Here is a 19758-nt window from a genome sequence, read left to right on the forward strand (position 1 = left end):
AGACAATTTTGAATAAGTACAGGGGATGGACTCACCTTATCAGATATGAAAACACTTTGGAAAACTATGGTAAATAAGACAATATGATATTGGTATAGGACTAAATAAATTTTCACAATGGAATAAAAAGCTCTGAAACCCACCTATGTTTTTAGGGGCAAGGGCACACTAGTCGTTGGGCTAAATTTGTGAGCCACTTGAAATTTATTTTTAACCCATTTTAATATGGTTTTCTCTTTAGAATGAGGTGAAGATAAAATTATATGTTTTCCACATAAATGCAAAAAACACCTAAGTGAACAATTACTGGAAGAAAAATATAGGAGAATTTTCTTTTTTTTTTTTTTTTTTTTTTCATTTTCTTTTCTGAAGCTGGAAACAGGGAGAGACAGTCAGACAGACTCCCGCATGCGCCCGACCGGGATCCACCCGGCACGCCCACCATGGGGCGACGCTCTGCCCACCAGGGGGCGATGCTCTGCCCATCCTGGGCGTCGCCATGTTGCGACCATCCTGGGTGTCGCCATATTGCGACCAGAGCCACTCTAGCGCGCCTGGGGCAGAGGCCACAGAGCCATCCCCAGCGCCCGGGCCATCTTTGCTCCAATGGAGCCTGGCTGCGGGAGGGGAAGAGAGAGACAGAGAGGAAGGCGCGGCGGAGGGGTGGAGAAGCAAATGGGCGCTTCTCCTATGTGCCCTGGCCGGGAATCGAACCCGGGTCCTCCGCACGCTAGGCCGACGCTCTACCGCTGAGCCAACCGGCCAGGGCGAGAATTTTCTTAAGACAAGGCAGTTACAATGAATGACTATTAACATTTCATACTCTACAATTTTTCTCAAAAAAAATGTAGAATATAAAAAGATGTGATATACCATTTATGTCAATTAAAACACTCATAAAGATGCATATGTTTATCTATAAATAAAATTAGTATTTAAACATCTAACACTTAGTCTAGAAAGATAGGCACTGAACTGGAGTGAGATGGAGGAGAGGCTGAAGGAAACTTTACTTAAGACTAATTTTTTGTTTAAACAAAACTTGAAAGGTAGCCCTGGCCGGAGTCATCCCAATATGCCAAGGTTGCGGGTTCAATCCCCAGTCAGGGCATATACAAGACTCGAGCAGTGAATGCATAAGTAAGTTGAACAACAAATTGTTGTTTCTCTCTCTCTCACCCTTTCTAAAATCAATAAATAAAAATAAAATTTAGAATTTCTTCATTAACTTTACTATCAACCTACGAAGTGTTTTCTTAATTATCTATAATCTTATTTACTTCACAATACAGAATATAAACAGGAAAGACAAATGCAGTTATTGATCTCAACCATGATGGTTAATTTCATGTGTCACCTTGGCTAGACTTTGATGCCCAGATGTTTTGTTAACATTAGTCTAGTTGTGGCTGTGAAGGTATTTTTTCAGATGTGATGAACATTTAAATCAGTAGACTTTTGCCCTGGCCGGTTGGCTCAGCGGTAGAGTGTCGGCCTAGCGTGCGGAGGACCCGGGTTCGATTCCCGGCCAGGGCACACAGGAGAAGCGCCCATTTGCTTCTCCACCCCTCTGCCGCGCTTTCCTCTCTGTCTCTCTCTTCCTGTCCCGCAGCCAAGGCTCCATTGGAGCAAAAATGGCCCGGGCGCTGGGGATGGCTCTGTGGCCTCTGCCTCAGGCGCTAGAGTGGCTCTGGTCGCAACATGGCGACCCCCAGGATGGGCAGAGCATCGCCCCCTGGTGGGCAGAGCGTCGCCCCTGGTGGGCGTGCCGGGTGGATCCCGGTCGGGCGCATGCGGGAGTCTGTCAGACTGTCTCTCCCTGTTTCCAGCTTCAGAAAAAAAAAAAATGAAAAAAAAAAAATCAGTAGACTTTTTGTGAAGATTCGTCTCCATAATGTAGGTGGGCCTCATCCAATCAACTGAAGGTTGCGAGAGGAAAGAGACCGACGCTTCCAAAAGAAGAAATCGTCAAGACCGCAACACAGAAACCCCGTCTGAATTTCCAGGCGGCTGGCTTGTCATACACATTCTGGGCTTGCTACCCCACAATCGTGTGAGCCAATTTCTTAAAATAAATCCCCCTACCCCCATATACATGTATATCTCCTCTCCATTCGGTTTCTCTGGAGGGAGAGCCTTGACTAATCCCAATGTTGCAAGTTTGGGGACAGCCATGGTTTCCCAACAACTAAAATGGTCCACAATTTTTGCAACATCTGAACAGATAGTAAAGCATGCGTTGGGGGAGGGAGGGAGGGGCAATGATAGGGCCATTAATGTTGACATGCTAAGATTAAACACATCTGGTGTTTATTTTCTAGGAAAATGTATCTCTTGAGAAGATAAAGTTCTTCGGTTGGTGGCTTCTTGTTGGAGATGTGTTTTGTTGGTTTTTTTTGAGTGGAAATTTCCCTATTGGCCTATGATTACTCATTGGCCAGATGCTCTGTGGGGAGGACACATGTCCACACTCCCATGTGGAGGATAAAGAAGGGCCGGAGGAGTGAAGTCTGGCTTTCCTGTGCCTGTGATTTTTCCTGAGGGAAACGCTTCTTGTTTGCTTCACCAAAACCACAAGCTGACAGGCTGCCCGAGATTGATCGCACTCCAGTCTCCTCCTCCCCGGACAGACCCCCGGTGCTGCTCACCCTGTTATCAACAGGGTTAAGGGCTCTACTTCTTACAAGAGCCTGTGCTGCTCTTCATCTGCTCGTGACACTTCCAAACACCACATATGTCTGGGTGTGAGGACCCCTAAATACATATAAGTGGGTGCCCCTCTTCTCAGTTTAGATCCCGTACTGATTGCAGAGAAAATCTATTTGAGTCACTTCAATAGTTTGCATTTCTGTTCATTTTATTTTTGGTTTGGCACTTGCAAACCAGAAAGTTCAAGTAAGAAACAAGAATGGAATTAAAGAAGCGATGAGTCGAGGTGACACTACTAACGTATATTGTACAAATAATTCTTGACATCAGTTTTTGCATTTTCTATAGTTAGAGTGGACAAAGGACATCTCAGCTGGGTCATAAGGTAACCTCCCATATAAGTGATCCCCTACTGTCCCAATCAGAACAGAGCTGAAAAATTGAGGGCAGGGGAAATTTGGTTAGATAACTATAAATTATGTAAATGAAAGAATCTATATCCAAGATGCCAATATTCCACCTAAGATATTAAAAATGCAACACTTAAAATATTTACCTCAAGCTATTTAGATATTAATACAGCAATATAAATACTTACATGTGCATAGATACTATATACACATATATTCTGTAAACATCATATAAGTGCATGCTAATGTAGAAATACTTCTCATCCTCCCACCTCTGATTTAGGGAAATGTTTATTCCAAGTCTTCAGTGGCACTTGTACACCCGTTCCTGTGATTGCAGCTACATTTGGAGTTTTCCAGAACGTATCCTCTCTACTTCTACTAAGTTATTTGAATAAGGTTCTTAACTTGTTCCATTTTTAAATAATCTTCACAAGTCTTGTTTATAAAGAAATCCAACACTTGTTACTATGAGGTCAGATGCCCAGGAATATCACTAGATTTTTTTTAACCTTTTTAAAAATATGATTTCCTCAGTTGACCTCTGTACGTGTCCAAACTCAGCACTGATTAAGGTCCTTTTGGGCTAATGTTTGTTCCCTAAATAATACTTGGATGTTCGAGATAGTTATGAGATTCACTCATAGCATGAGAGAGGCAAAGACCTAACTATAAGGCAGCTCCCTCATTTCTGATAACTTTGGGGGTTTTTTTTTTTGGGGGGGAGGTTTTTTGCCTTATATTTGGGCAAATGAGGTAAATTGTAGAACTTCATTTCCCACATGTCCTCCCACCTGCCATCTTTCCTCAGCAGGTTGCTGTGGCAACGTGATACAGAATCGGAAGAGGACTTTCTCAGGATAGAGTTGGGGACTCCAGGGGAATCCAAAATGTTGGGTCCAGAACACCCAGAAACGGTGTCTCTGCTACAGGACATCTGTGTGCTGCCACACGAGCCAGGCCCTTGGGGGGGGGGGCTGCTGGCTTTCTGTCTTGTCTTCCTCTCTCCCTCCTTTTAAAAATAACTCGTGCCGCTGTGGTGTGATGCCTGTGATGGTGGCAGGAGAAAATCTGCCACAGGGAGAGCCTCCCAGATCCCAGCCACCTTTGGAGGGGGTGAGGCTCATGCTCTCCCTGCCGGCAGACCCTGGCAGCAGACGCCAGCTCAGCCCCGGGGAAGGCAGGGAGGGCTTCCCGAAACACGCTGAAGGGAGCTCCCCTGAGTCCCTGCCTGTTATGTTACCCTTCCAGTGACCGAAGTGGAAAGGAAGAACGGACAAGCTGTGAAAGGTGCTCACTGCATGCAGCCCCAGAGGAGAAGGAGGAAGAGAAAGAGAAAAAGATGATGATGATGACTACACACCAACAGTGCAATCCGGTGACTTACAGTAAGAAATGTATATTTGGTCTTTGTCTGCTGCTCCTGGCACAGAGCTCCCAAAGCCCTTGTAATTCCCCGAGAAAGCCCTAGGCATCTTTCCTTTAACATTCAGTCCCAGAAATAGCTCCACAGCAAGAAAGGTGAAATGGATATTTTTGTTATTTATACCAATCCCCTTTCAATCACATCTGGGTTTATGATAATGTGATGACTCTTCGGAAAAACCTTAAGGTTGGGGGCTGGTTGCCAGGGCACCCAGGCTCAACAGGAGATTGGAACTTTCAATTTACTCCTCGACCTCCAGGAAGGCGTGAGGGCTGGAGAGCGAGTGCCGTCACCAAGGGCCAACGATTTAATCAGCCATGACTATGTGATGAAGCCTCCACAAAAACCCAGTACGGGGCTCAGAGCTTCTGGGCTGGCAAACACGTCGAGATGCTCTACCCCTGCCCCCATACCTTGCCCCCTGCATCTGCCATCTGGCTGTTCCAGAGTTGTATCCTTTCACAATAAACCAGTAATCGAGTAAGTAAACTGTTTTCCTGAGTTCTGTGAGCTCCTCTAGCGAACCGATTCAACCCAATTAATTAATCTTATTAATTAATAGGAGGGGTCATGGGACCCTATTTATAGCCAGTTGGTCAGCAGTAGAGGTGATAACTTGGACTTTTGGTTGGCATCTGAAATGTGTGTGTGTGTGTGTGGGAGGGCAGCCTCGTGGCACTGAGCCCTGAGCCTGTGGGATCGGACACGTCCCAGGAAGCTAGTATCTGAGCTGAACTGAACTAGAGGACACGGGGCTGGTGTCCCAGAATTGTTTGGGGCGGGACAACCTCCCCCAGCACACACGCACTTGGTGACCAGAAATGCCAGAAGTAAAGTAGTATTTCGAGACCATTGTGTACAATGTAATAGGAACAATAGAGTTTCTCTTTACAACAGTGACAGTGAGTCACGGAAGAGGAAAACCAAGCGGCAGGAACTGAGGGAATGTGGCTGGAATTTGGCTTCATTCATACCGCCAGGGCCTGGACCCAGGGCACATTCTCACCAGCAGACCGAGTGGCTAATGTCCTCAGGTAACACTCAGGGCCAGCACCTGCGGAACTGGGGTAACTCGAACATGAAAGTGCCTGTTTGCCTTGGGTTTTTCTCCACTAAGAAGGCTGACCTTTAACCTAGCCCTCATTTTATACCTGAGAAAACAACCCAGGGAAGTTAACAGGTGACAAAGCACATGCAGGAGGGAGAAGCAGCAGACCCAGTCTAGGGGCCCTGGAGATAATAGGATTAAGGACATATGTGCCCGGCTCAGTGACGAGGACTTTATGTGCAATAATACCTCAGTTCTCACACTAATCTATGAGGGAGTGATGCGCCTTATCCCCATTTTAAAGTGGAGAACACCAAGGCAGGGAAGCTAGCTAACTTCCCCCAGAGTCACTTATAGCAAGAATGTGGACTAGCTGGGTCTGGAGCATCATTATTTCACTGAGAAGGTTAATTTGTAGAATCAGACAGAACTGAGAATGTGATATATCCCCTTATATAATATTAGCTATACAATTTAGGGTATGTCATAGCTCTTCTAAGCTTCAGTTTTCAGTTCTGCAAAATGGGCCTAACATGTAACTGTCTGGTGCAAGGTCCTTGAGTTAAAGCCCCTAGCACAAAAGCTGACAAATAGGCTCACAGTGAAGACACTATCTCCTCCTCTTTCCCTAGTCTTCCTGAGGGGTAAAGGTAACACTTCATCACCACTGTCTGGCTGACTTGTGTATGTGAAAGAATTGATGGAACACTAATTATTGAAATTCACATTATCACATTCAGATCTAGCAGTCTGCTTTGCTTCCGTTCACTAACAAAAGGTTTCTTCTTGTCCTGTCTTAAACCAACACTGTGAATTAGTGGAGCCAAAGGTGTTTGGTTTTGTAGGGAACACCTTACCCTCTGGTCCTTGTGCTGAATGAACTCATTCCGGGCGCTGGTCACAGTAGTACTGCCCGTCAGCAAACTCCACCCAGCGCAAGTCTGTGAGCAGCCCAGGCTGACCTGGAGACCACATTTCCACAGAAGCCCGAGGCTCTGGCTCCAATAACTGCAGCACTTAGGTAACTAACTCACCCAACCCAACCCCTCACACACCCACATAAACCGTTGCTCCAAGTTTAAAGTTGGTGAACCGAGATGTCCAAACCTGGCTGTGGGTTGGTTCAGACATTCCCCCAGCGGTCTACACAGGTAGCTCACGTTGGAGCCTGGGTTAGAATCCATCTGCATCTTATTAGGTCCTTTTATGAGCTCAGAGTACGTCTATCTGGTTTGCATTTGCAACACAGAGGGAAGCAATAAGGAACAGCAGGGAGGCTTTCCAAAGGATATCTTACGAAGCTTAGTTTCACCAGAAAACACCTATGAGATGACCAAGCAGTGTGGCAGGAGGGAGGTGGGGCACGGACCCCGAGGCAGAGGGTCAGGCACCAAGCTCTGGCATCATCCATCCCGACTACCTGTGCTCCAGGGCAGAGCACCGAACCATTCCGCCTGGGCGTCACCTAAAACGAACCCCAATGGGATACATACGCTCTGAGGGTCCTTCTAGCTTGAAAATGCTATTATTCCAGTTCTTTTTTTTTTTTTTTTTTTTTTTTACAGAGACAGAGAGAGTCAGAGGGGTAGACAGGGAGAGAGATGAGAAGCATCGGATCATCAGTTTTTCGTTGCGTGTTGCGACACCTTAGTTGTTCATTGATGGCTCTCTCATATGTGCCTTGACCGCGGGCCTTCAGCAGACCAAGTAACCCCTTGCTCGAGCCAGCGACCTTGGGTCCAAGCTGGTGAGCTTTTGTTCAAACCAGATGAGCCCGCGCTCAAGCTGGTGACCTTGGGGTCTCGTACCTGGATCCTTCCAGATTCCAGTCCAATGCTCTATCCACTGCGCCACCACCTGGTCAGGCTAATCCAGTTCTTAATAGAACCCCTTTATGAACTCTGAAAAAGCATCAATGCAAATAGCTAGCATTATGTGTTGCCTGTAACTGGCACTGGGTAATTGCTTACTGCTTACATTAATGAGCCAACGCTAATAAGGACACAAAGAAAGGCTATTGTAAAAAATCAAGTCACAGATATATTATACCCACATATCTACCACATACTCGCATGCACTCCTATTTCTATCTTGTTATTTTACCTTAAGAGTTGCCAATTGTGACTTGTGTGTGTAAAACAGTGCACAGGTATACTTCATTGTATTACACTTTTCAGATACTGTGTTTTTTACAGATTGAGGGTAAGACCCTCCACCAGCAAAAAAGATTATGACTTGTTGAAAGTTCAGATGACGGTGAGCATTTTTCAGCAATAAAATATTTTTTGATTAGGGTAGTTACATTGCTTTTTTAGACATCATGCTATTTACCATACACTTAACACACAACAGCACAGTATAAACATGGTTAGTGTATAGTGCTCTGGGAAACCCAAAATTTCATGTGAAACTTTATTGTGATATTTGCTTTACTGTGAATATATTACTGGGCTGGAACCACACCTGCAATATCTGAGGTCTACTTGTACTAGAGCCAAGTATAGTTAGGGAAAGGGCAGAATAATCCAGCCTCCTGTCCCCCCAGCCCCCAAGACTAGTGATCTAATAAAGAGAAGACAAAAAACACAAGAAACACAAGAATAAGATGACAACTTTCTGACAGGACAAGATATAATTCAAGGTCAGATACACTAAAATGTACATAACTGGTCTTTTAGAGCTTGACAGCACAATCAAGATATTATATGAGAAAGAGACGGACCTTCACGATGCCCACCTGGTCCCCGCAGGAAACAGAAGGCGCACTCAGAAGGGCTGAACTGGAGAGTCTATGTGGTACTATTCCTGCAGGTGCTGGCAGGATGGAGCACCTGTTCTGAAAGGCAGGGGAGGAGGCCGTGGCAGTTGGGGCCATGAAAGTGAGCCGCCCCTCAAGAGCTTAAAAGAAATCAGCCACCGTCTGAATCAGCGGTGGTCAGGGGACAGTGTTGAGGGGGATTTCTATTGGCTCAACCCAACCAGAAACAGGGCAAAAGGAGGCCAGATGTTGTAGTTCAGAGAAGTCTGTCTCTTGGTATAGAGAAGGAAGAGAACAAGTTGGGAGTAGAGGAAGGAGAATAAACCATATACACTTATAAATTATACATACATACATACACACTTGAGATGTTTTGGGACAAGTATGTTCTTTGACTTTTCAAAGATTATTTGTTCTGCGAAAGTGATTTGCCATAAGATTAATTCAAAATTTAAATATCAAGGTCTTCTAGCATATCCCAGATAATTTAACTTATAAAAGCAGAAATTTCTTGAACTGCAAATAACGTCTACAGAATGATTATATTGTTTGAGGCATGATGTGTGTTTACATAGGGCCTGACAAGTGAAACTGCTAAGACAACTGCTAGCCAGACCAAACTGACTCATAACAGTTTTCCTTAACCCTTTATGTCCCTAGCCCCCCAATTTCCAAACGTAAAGCAAACTCCAAACTTTGCACGCTAACACATTTTTCCATTTATATTTTCTATCAGTTGGCAATTAAAACAAGAATCCCAGAGGTCAGCCAAAAGTCTTAAATAACAAATGAAAGAGTCAGATATATTATCTCTGGATACAAAGAGCAAAACGACATGTTATGAGAAACCACCTGGAAAACGGCGCTTGGCGGGCGACATTTCAGTGTTCTGCATTTCAAACAGCAATTCCTTGCCAAATAATGCTTAACCTTTAACAGGGACCCCTGGAAAAAGCTCCAGAAGTAGCAAAGCCTCTATAAGGCCATCGACTTCTACACAGAGCTCTACTGAAGGCAATGGGAACCTCAAAACTCAATGGGGGTCAGGATGGCTCCCAACGATGGCGGAGAAGGGGATGGAAGAGGGCTAAATATCTCGTGATCATCTCCCAATGAGTGACTACGTATCTCAGGTTTCTCCAGACAGTCCCTGTCTCAGCTAGTCTAGCCCATACTACTTAATGTCCAATCCTGGGGAAATAGTTACACAAACGATGGCCCTTTGACTCAATGGGGAAATACACTGGCATTAAAATTGATGAGTCTGTGTAGACATGAAAAGCCCTTGTGTTTGTTCATTCACAGTAATATTTGGGTCCCTGTTGTATATTACAGATGGTGTAAGGGTATACAAGCTCTAATGAGGAATTACACTGCATACATATCAGACAGCACAGAATGGGCTCCGGAACCAGACTGCCACCATTGGAATCGTTGCTCTACCACTGAAAGGATGGACAACCTTAAGCAATTTCCCAAATATTGTATTCTTCAAGTGATGGCTGTCACCAAACAGGGATAAAATAACACCTTCTTTTTTTTTTTTTACAGAGACAGAGAGAGAGTCAGAGAGAGGGATAGATAGGGACAGACAGTAACAGACAGGAGCGGAGAGAGATGAGAAGCATCAATCATCAGTTTTTCGTTGCGACACCTTAGTTGTTCATTGATTATTTTCTCATATGTGCCTTGACCATGGGCCTTCAGCAGACTAAGTAACCCCTTGCTCAAGCCAGCAACCTTGGGTCCAAGCTGGTGAGCTTTTTGCTCAAACCAGATGAGCCCGCGCTCAAGCTGGCGACCTTGGGGTCTCGAACCTGGGTCCTCCGCATCCCAGCCCAGTCCGACGTTCTATCTACTGCGCCACCGCCTGGTCAGGCAATAATACCTTCTTTATCAGATCATAGTGAAGAGAGATAAGCTCATACGTGTATAGCTTATACCTGGCAAGTAGTAAGTGCTCAATAAATCGTAGCTATGCTACAACCTGAAGTGCCCGTCCTTGCTGTCTTGGCGTAGTAAGAGATACAAACACAGATGGGAAAAGGATGGTATAATGCTGACTGCAATTAAGGGCTTCCCTTCAGGCTAACATTTTACTGGGAATGGAAGAGATCGGGAGGGTCTCCCATTCATAAAATAAAGAGTGTCACTGCTATGAGAGTTAGACTGGGAAAACAGGAACAGATCGACTACTTTCTCCTGCATTCCGGTCTTTCTGACACCACTGAGCACTTCTGAGTTTTATTTCATCTTCAGAGCTTCCCAAAGGCTGGGATGCACAAAGGATGGCCTATGGAGGAAGCAGCACCATGTGTGCAGACAGACTGGCCAGCCTCCACAGTCACAGGAGTGCGTGTAAACGAGTACCGGGCATGTCAGGGCTGGCATGCAGCCTTCTTCACTGCACTGTCATTGTAAGAACGGTCTTTACTTTCATGACAGCCCCGGATGTTCTTTAACCGGATTGGTCAGCAATCTCCAAAGCAAGGAATCCTCTTTTCCCGTTAAATGTCTCAATACTTAGTCTTTCCTTTGAAGTTGGCAGAGAGAATAAAATTACTTTCATCTGCCTGGAAAACAGGCAGCGTAGAGGGGAATGAGGTGAGCCCATGGTCTGCCTGATCTCTTTGGTAATGAGACAGCGCATTAATAAACATGCACCTGTATCAGTTTGGTAGCAAAATGATATCCAACCCTGTTCAAATGGCTTGAACAGGAAGGAAATTAATCATTTCACATGATGGGAAGTGCAGAGAAGGGTGGGGCTCGGGGAAGCCATGCTTCTCAATGACTCGCTGGGATCTGCTCTCTCCTGCAAGCCGGCTTCACCCGAAGGCTCAAGGCAAGATGCTTCTAGCAGTTCTAGACAGTAATGGGACAAGGAAGCAACGGGGTCATTTATTTTTTCTGTGTCTCTTTCTCCGTAATGAGCAAACCTTCCTTAGGAGCTCCACAAGAGACCTTCCTTCACACCTCATTGCCCCGACTTGGCTCATACACTCACTCTCTTTCCGGCACTTGTCCCTGGGGTGTGGAATGGAGGTTCCACGGCCAGAGTGGGCTAATCATTTCAGAGCATGGATTCTTCCGAGACCACATGACCACTGACGCACCTAACGGGCTTCTGGTGAGGACCAAAGAAAGAAATGAAGGTGAACATATTTCAACAAAATTAATGTGTTATACAGTTATTCTTACAGAATTCTGACGAGCGAAAGCATCAAGCACATTCAGAAATGGCACTGCCTGATACCCCACTCATACAAAGATGCATAATTAATGACCAGTTGGAGAAGACACTAATATACCTAGTATAAACGTCCAATAACTACTGTATTCACGGCCTGGGATATTTGCAATGATCTCTGCAGAGATAATAATACAACCTGGCCCATTTGCATTTCTGTCCCAAGTGGGTACTTGCAGGGGCATAAACACAGAATGAAGAATTGAGAGGAGGGCTCCAGGACAGAGTTGGGGACACCATTCAGGAAGACTCAGTTGCCAATAGCCATGACGGATTGAAATGAGAGTAAAGAAATTTTTTAAAGTGTGTGTGTTGGGGGAAAGGGTCTATTCAACTCTCAGAGAGAACAGAAATAACAATGACCGCAACAACATTTTGGAAGCTGGCAAGTGGTCAAACCAGTGGTAACTGTCTTAGCAGATGAGAGAAAGCTGAAACCCAGCACAGCAGTGAGGGCAGCCTGGAAGCAGGCTGGAGTCATACCACAAAGTTCCAGTGAGCCTCCACAATTGGGGGCACCAGGCACTGAGGGGGCAGGGGGCCCCCTGGAAGCAGGAGAATTGGCTGAGAGTCTGTGCTGGAAGCTGTCAGACTCCAGCACTCCCTCCTCTCCCAATCCTAGAGCCACAGGACTGCCTGCATTCTGCAACCTGTCTGCTCTGCTGAATCAGAGACACCATGTGCGGCTGAGGGACCAGGTGCTGCTTTAAAAAGGGGAATGAGAGAAAGCGGCCATACCAAATGTAGACTCCTGGGCTCCTTCTCGCATCTGGCTCGCAGAATGCCACAGGGCGCCGATTCCTGTCACTGTGGAGGATTTCTCTTTCCCTGGTCAGTTTCTCCTGAGAGGAGAGAATTTCCACCAACAGGTGGGAGTCCTCCAATAAAACCACGCAGCAGGATAGCCCTGCAGCAGAAGAGCATGGGGCCAGCTGCACATTCGAATCACCTGCAGAGCTTCTAATACTCTCTATCTGGGCTCTAGAAAGATCACTGCCTAGTGAATACACATGAAAAGTTCCCTGGAAGCCACGCATTGTTCCGATTCTGAAACAGTGTTCTGGGCATTGTTCTTGGTAAGGAGGCACTATTCCTGGGATAAGCCCTCAAAACGCTTGCAGACCTTCCTGTTAGCTTTCCTGTGACCAGTCCAGGACCATCAGACATTTCAGAGAAAGACATGAAATATTTAAAAACAAAAATCAAGACTAAGAAGAAATCAGAGGAAAAGAAACCATGCAGGGAGTTGGAGGAATGCCTCAAAGAAGCTGTCCTTGAGCCTCACGGAGAGCTGAGCAGCTTTTCATCTGTTACACGAGAACGGGGTGTTATAAAAAGAAAATTTCAGAGATCTTTAAAGAGCTCTTGGAAATTATAAATTTGATAGTAGGCATAAAAATTCAATATATAAGTTGGAAGATAAAAATGAGGAGATTTCCAAGGAAGTAGAACTAAAAAAGAAAAAGGAAGGAGGTAGAAATATATAAGAAAATAGAGATTCAGTCCTTCTAACTTAATAGGCATTCCAGAAGAGAAAAAAAATTTTTTTTTAAATTCCAGAATATTGGAATGAGTTTCCAGATTGAGCAGGTCCACTGAAAATCGAGTGAAATGGATAAAAAAGGACTCATGACAAGGTGTGCTACAGTGACATTTCATTAGAGAAAAAGGACATTGCAAAGGACAAGGATTCAGAGAGGGGGGGATTGATTTCACTTTGAAGCATCAGGAATCAGAATGACATCAGGCATCTCAGCAGCAATACTCAACCTGGAGGAGCAATGCTTTCAAAAATCTGAGGGCAGAAGGATTTCCAATGCAGAGTTCGTACCCTTCAAACTATCAGCAAAACTTGAAAGACCTCACAAAACTTATCTCCCATTTACTCTTTCTCAGAAACTTCTAGAAAGTGTGTTTTATGAGAGAGAAAGAAAGAGAAGGAAAGAGAGAGAGAGAGAGCTAGGAAACAAAGAGCAAGAAACAAAGAGGAAGATACGGGGTCTAGAAAACAGGGCATGCCACATAAGAGACAGACTGAGCCTCCAGGACGATGACGAGAGAAGAATCCAGGGTGATGGTCCTGCAGCAGGCCTCCTGAGCAGCGAAGCCAGAGCAAGCAGGAGGCCAGAGGCTTGGGGAGCAAGAAGACCCAGTAGGCACCTGCTGTTTAGAAACACATATGAAGATTTGAAAGTGGTTGTCTCTGGGGCAGAGCCGCTGAGGTTGGTGAGAGAAGTGAGTGATGTTTCTAGTTATAAGCCTTGTAAAAAACAGCTGATGTTGACATTATGAACTGTATACGTAGAGTTTTGATAAAGAAGGAAGGGAAGCTCAGGCTGTGAATCAGATTCTAGAATGAGAATCCAAACGAGAAATCAGGAAGAGGTTTCCAAGTAGTGTCGTGGAGAACCTACTTCTAGAAGGCAGCAAAGATTTTTGGTGAAACCTCTGGGACAGAGAAGAGTTGAAGAAGGAAGGACTGATTTCAACGATATGGATGGACCTAGAAGGTACTACGCTAAGTGAAATAAGTCAGACTGAAAAAGACAAATAGCATATGATTCCACTTATCTGTGGAATCTAAAACAAAATAAAACAGAAACAAACTCATAGATACAGAGAACAAACTGACGGCCGCCAGATGGGAGGGGCTTGAGCGGATGAGGGATAAGGTTAAAGGGACTAAGAAGTACAAACTGCCAAATATAAAAACAGTCACGGGGATGTAAAGTACAGCATAGGGGATATAATCATTAATATTGTAGTCACTCTGTATGGTGCCAGGTGAGTGTACTAGGCTTATCAGGGTAATTACTTCATAAGGTACATAAATGTCTAATCACTATATTGTACACCTGAAACTAATATTGTATGTCAACTATAATTAAAAATCAGTTTTAAAAAGAAGGCAGGGCTGAGCATGTGGCAAAGGAGGTAGGAAGAGAACTTGATGTCCCAGGAACCAGGCCATAATGGGTCACTATTTCCCTTCATGGAAACAGTTCCAAAATGTGACCTGCACAGAGATCAGTAGGAACAGAATTCAAGGAAACTCCGTGCCAGATGTGGGCAATTTACAGAGTGAGAAAGCAAAGCAGAAAACAGTTTTGGGAAATGTGGCCCACTTGGGATTATGGAGAGGTTGACTGTCTCCTCAGTTATGTCCAGCAGCATAGGCTCACATAGCTTGGGGCCACACAGCCCCAGCAAGCCTGAAATCCTGAGCCCCAGTCACTTTTCCTGGTACATCCTGTTTGTTTCTTCCATGGGTGGCACACTCTGAAAACTTTTCTTTCTTTTAGAACGCGACACCAACCTCTTTTCCCAAAATCCACCCTACCCATGGGTCCTCAGGGCTGTGCCGTAGGGACAATGGCTTTGACTGGAGATTCTGAAGGCAATTGACTGGGTGGGCCCTGTATCTTTCAAGGTAATGAGCCCCAGTATACCTACAGGTTAGTATTTTATGGCCAGAGTAACTGTGGGGTAGGACTATTTCTTTGTACCTTACTTGTCAATTCATATGAAAAGTGAACTTCAAAGCACAAAGTCTGCAAGTACTATATTTTATGTGCATTTAAAGGTATTTCTATATTATTTACTGAGTCTATGCCATCCTTCTTATATTTTCAAACTCTGCCTGACCATTTTTATGAGCATCACATAACTGTTTACATGTGCAGAATCTTTTCTTCCGGAAATGGTTCCCAGGATGACAGCTGTAGTTATCTCTGCCTTACCCCATCTCCTGAGACATAATCGACTTAATTCCACTCCTAGTATTTATAAACTGCCTACTACAGAGTAGCAACATGATAGAAAATGTCATTCTCTTTCTAAATACCCTTCACCTTTAAAATCTTTGATTTGTGGATACTACAAACACATTTTATGAATCAGTGGAGGGGGAGTTGCCCAAGGAAACTGTTTAGTAGCTTGGGGCAAAGATCAGTCCCCAAAGGAGATGATGACCTCGTGAGGGGTCATAAACTGTTCCAGCTGGTGAAAGACGCGGCTTTGCTCTACCCCAGATCCATTCGCCAGACAGCCCGGAGAGAAGCATGGGGCAGGGCAGTGTAACAGACGTGCCGGGTACTGGAACCGCGCCCCCTCCCCCACATTCCCTTTGCGGGCTTCAACAACACCTTTTATGCGTGTGTCTTAAAGAACCGTGGCTCTCTGGAGCGCCCCCCATTGTCCCTTGTGTTCCCCTCTCTGGGGCCCCTCTTCCCCAGCATCACACACACTCAATGCGCCTCCTTCCGTCTAGTCGCTGACAAGCCAGTTCCACCCCGGCTACTCCTCCCACGGCGCACAAACCATCTCCAAACACGCAAATCCAAGTCAAAAACAAGACGCCCAAGTGATCCGTGAGAGGACTCCAGGGAGAGGCCCTGGGGAGGTTGCCGCGTTTGTCGGGGGCGGCGGTCCACTCCACGTGCGTGGGTTCAGCCCCCACCTGCACCCCAACGCAGTGGGATGCGGACGCCCGAGGTTTCCGTTGGTAAAGCAGAGCCCTACCTCCAGTTCTGAAGTCACCCTCGGGGTCTCCTCTCCGCCGCCTCCCGCGGCGTCCCGGCCGGGAGCAGCTGGCCCGGTAATCCTCCGCTGGGCGGGGCCCCGCCGCCCGGGATGCTGACCCTAATCACCTGCTCGGGGCGGCCGCTCCGCGCGCTCCGGGCCGTCCTCCGCGGACATGGCTCGCGCGGGGCTTCCCCGAGGCTCCTCTCGGGCCGCCACGCGCCCGTGGGGCACCGCTCCTCCCTCCTGCCGGCCGGTGGGGCGGTCGGGGAAAGGCTGTAATGGAATCCCAGCTCGGCTCGTCACTCCCTTGCTCACTTGTCAAAACTCCACAGCATTCCAGAACCCCCTCCCCGGTCACTCCCCTCGCGGGGAAAAGGAAACCGCCCCGGGGAGGGTCTCAGGGAGTCTGGGGCTGCAGATGCAGACACTTTGTCTACATCAAGCGCTCGGGAGCTTCCCGCGGGAGCTGGGAGCAGGTCGCAAGGAGAAGACGCCCCACCCAGATACCCTCGCCGGGTCCCAAGGTCTCCTTCCAGCAGCTGCGAGAAGCTCCACCCCCTCCCCCCAATCAATTCATTTCATAACCGCTCCGTTTCATAATCAGCAGCAGCTTGGTTTCTCATTGGGGTTGGGTTGGTTGTGGAGATCCCCAAACTCGAATCACAACCATCACGCCGAGCGGGATGTCAGGAAACTTTCCAGAAATCTCCAGTTAGAATCTTTCTGCTGAAGCAACCAAATTCAGCACTGCTGAATTACAATCGCTGTGACTGCACAACTTAAGCATTTCCTTTATACCTTCTCCGGCTCCGCGCCCCTCCCGTCTTCTTGGGGTTCAGTCAACAAGTCATCCCCCCACGGAGAGGCATGAATAGGCTTGAGCCATGCAGCCATCCCTCCAGCTGCAAACTGATGAGGAAGCCCGACCCTCGAGGTTCAATTGTTTACATCACACCCACTGAGGGCTTCCTGTCTTAAATTAATGGGAAGACAAATAAGACAGGAAAAGAGTGTTTGCTTTTCTTAAAGCTGGGGTGGAGGAGGAGAGGCAGAGAGAGGGGGAATCGCCTCTCATTTCATTGGGCGAAGAGCTTGCTTTTCAAAACTTCAACTGTATTTCATTCCATTTTTCTACTTTAACATTTGTTGAAAAGTGAAAGCATTGCTCTGCCAAACCTCAAACCATTAAGGGACTTGTGCCGGAAACACATTCTCACCTGGCTTGGGAGAGGGATCCAGGTTGGAGCTACCAGGGGGAGCTGGAGGTGAGGAGACTGCCTGTGGTTGAATGGCACAGCTTTTGGCACAGATCAGAGCCCTGCCCTCCTGGGACCCGCACACAGGTGCACACACACTCACCTCCCTGCTTGGGGTTCATACCAGAATCTTGACTTGTCTCACAACTCAGCTCTATGCTTCCACACTATGGTTCTCCTGGGCATCCAGCAGCCCCTGAAAGTAAATTAGCTTTGCAATGGGACAAATCTGGTGGAATTCGAAGCAATTAATTATAAAGGAGGAGGAAAAGAAGGCTTCCGTTCTCGGTCATTGGAATGGGTGATTAGAGACTACTAGGAGGGGCCAACCCATGTCACGACCTGCCTGGACATCTGCCCGCTCTCAGAAGCAGCCATAGAGAGCCTGGTAATAATCACCGCAATCATCAGGCCTGGAATTACCCCCAGTTGCCTCATTCAGGTTGGCACAAGAGCAAGCCGGGAAACAGGCAGGAATCAGGCCGTGACTTTCCTCCTTTGGAAGTACTGGGAGGAAACAAAACCTCCAGATAAAGTGTATCTCGAGGAGGAGTGGGTATTGCAGCCAACACTGACACGTGGAGTTAGGAGAACACTACATGTGCCCAGTGGGAACAAGCTTCCCAAGCCAGTCCTCAAAATACTGCAAATTCTGGGGCAAAGCAAGTTAGGCTGATGGTTGTAGAAAGAGCCAAGTGTAGCAGAAGTCACTAATAGGAAGTGTCTGCCCTACAAACATAAGGGTCTCAGTGAATGCTAGGTCCTGCTCATTCTCTTTTCCTTCTTTTCTGCCCAGAGGTGGTGGTCCTGATGGATTCATTAACATACTGTTAACGAGCCATCTGATAAGTTCTATAGGAGTTAAGTTCAAATTGAATAATTTTCTAATAATTTCAGAAGTGCTCCTTTTCTTCCTTTCTCATTGCTCTTTCCGCCGACAGTTTCTTCGTGCTTGACTTCTAACTTTCTCCTTCAACCCGGTGAGCAATTTATGATGTGCAAGCCAATGCCGTTTAAAGTAAAGTAAATCCATGATTTTAAACATAATGCGCATAAATATTCCCTCTTCCCCCACCAGCTCTGTGGCCTAAACTCAGTTTAGGGTGTGTATGTGCTGGGAATTAAAATGTAACCACATCTGTAGAAGATCTTAATTTCAGGAAAGCCTTGAATGCATATGACATTCTCATCAGCGGGCCAGAAAGATATGATCTGGTCGCTCTTTCCCCTCTCTGGGCCTCACTGATGACTGGAAAAGAGATCAATGGCTCAGTAAAAGAGGGAAGCTTCAAATGTGGCCTCCTCTTTTATACTGGGTCTGGTTTAAATAATACTTAAAATTGCTATACGTATGCCCAGAGTCTAAAGATAAAGTTAATTTGAGTGGGAACTGCTGATGTGTTAGGAGAATTCAAAGTGGATTCAACACATGAAGGAAATGGTTCATTAAAGACAGTTTAGAGTTCAGCATGCCGGCTGATTACAAAAACAGTATCCTGAGGAGTGATGATCAAAATGACAGGCACGGAGGGGTTGAATGTCTATAGAGATTTGAGAAAAACTGACAAAGACATGAGGATCACAGCGGATCATGCAGTTAATGTGAATCTTTGTGTTGTACTGATAAGGATACTGGGGTGAATTCACATGGGTGGGAGTTTGACATGAAAGGGGGGGGTGCCTTTCTCATAATAACGAATCTGGCAGCAGACAGACTCTTCTTAGGGTGGTATGTCCAGTCTGAGGCCCCTTATTTTAAGGGAGATGTAGAGACACTGGAAAGGTTCCAATGGAGAACCTAAATGATTAAAGAGACAGAAAATAGAACCTATGGAGGAAGGTTAAAGGATTTGGAGTTGTTTAGTCTAGAGTAAAAAAGTGCTTAGAGGCAAATGTAACCGTCTCCCATGTGAAGGGTTATTATAAAGAGGATGCCGGCCAGCTGTTCTTCATCTCTACAGAAAACAAGAGGTAAGAGACTCAACAGCAAGATTAAAAATTGGGTCAGACAAAAAGAACACTTGCTTGATGTAATGGTAATTGATTTGACATTGACATTTTTGTGAGTGAGATATTTACCCATCTGATTCCATCCTAGGTGATAGTCTTGCATGTTTAAGCAGAAGCCAGGCTAGAGAATTTTTCATTCCCTTCTAGGGCTACAGTGTTCCCCATTTCTCTGTTAAATGTAGGAGCAAAGATCCTGAGTGTCCATGTTCCCTAATTCACAAAAAGGTGCCATGAGTATACAAGGATGTGCACAACCATATGCTCACCTCTCATTGGACCTTAGTGTATTGCAGGGGTCGGGAACCTTTTTGGCTGAGAGAGCCATAAATGCCACATATTTTAAAATGTAATTCCGTGACAGTCATACAATGACCCGGGTATGTTATGCATTATCCAATAAAAATTGGTGTTGTCCCGGAGGAGAGCT

General features: G+C 46.0%; 1 protein-coding gene and 1 long non-coding RNA gene across 6 annotated transcripts in view; one reads left to right on the forward strand and one right to left on the reverse strand.

The window, feature by feature from the left end:
* The window catches only part of PDZD2 (PDZ domain containing 2), a 342143-nt gene that overhangs the window by 164650 nt on the left and 157735 nt on the right, over nucleotides 1-19758 (reverse strand). The window contains exon 1 of one of the 5 annotated variants that reach the window (XM_066373898.1): nucleotides 16063-16508. The exons of the other annotated variants lie outside the window; for them this stretch is intronic. The gene's annotated coding sequence lies outside the window, so the exon portion shown is untranslated. Of the gene's footprint in view, nucleotides 1-16062; nucleotides 16509-19758 lie in introns of those variants that run through there. 5 annotated transcript variants of the gene reach the window in all.
* LOC136388998 (uncharacterized) lies at nucleotides 4097-4968 on the forward strand. Its single transcript, XR_010748234.1, has 3 exons — nucleotides 4097-4175; nucleotides 4311-4447; nucleotides 4745-4968. It is a non-coding gene; the product is annotated as an uncharacterized lncRNA (long non-coding RNA).

The sequence above is a fragment of the Saccopteryx leptura genome, chromosome 1 (genome assembly GCF_036850995.1).
Source record: "Saccopteryx leptura isolate mSacLep1 chromosome 1, mSacLep1_pri_phased_curated, whole genome shotgun sequence".
Taxonomy (NCBI): domain Eukaryota; kingdom Metazoa; phylum Chordata; class Mammalia; order Chiroptera; family Emballonuridae; genus Saccopteryx; species Saccopteryx leptura.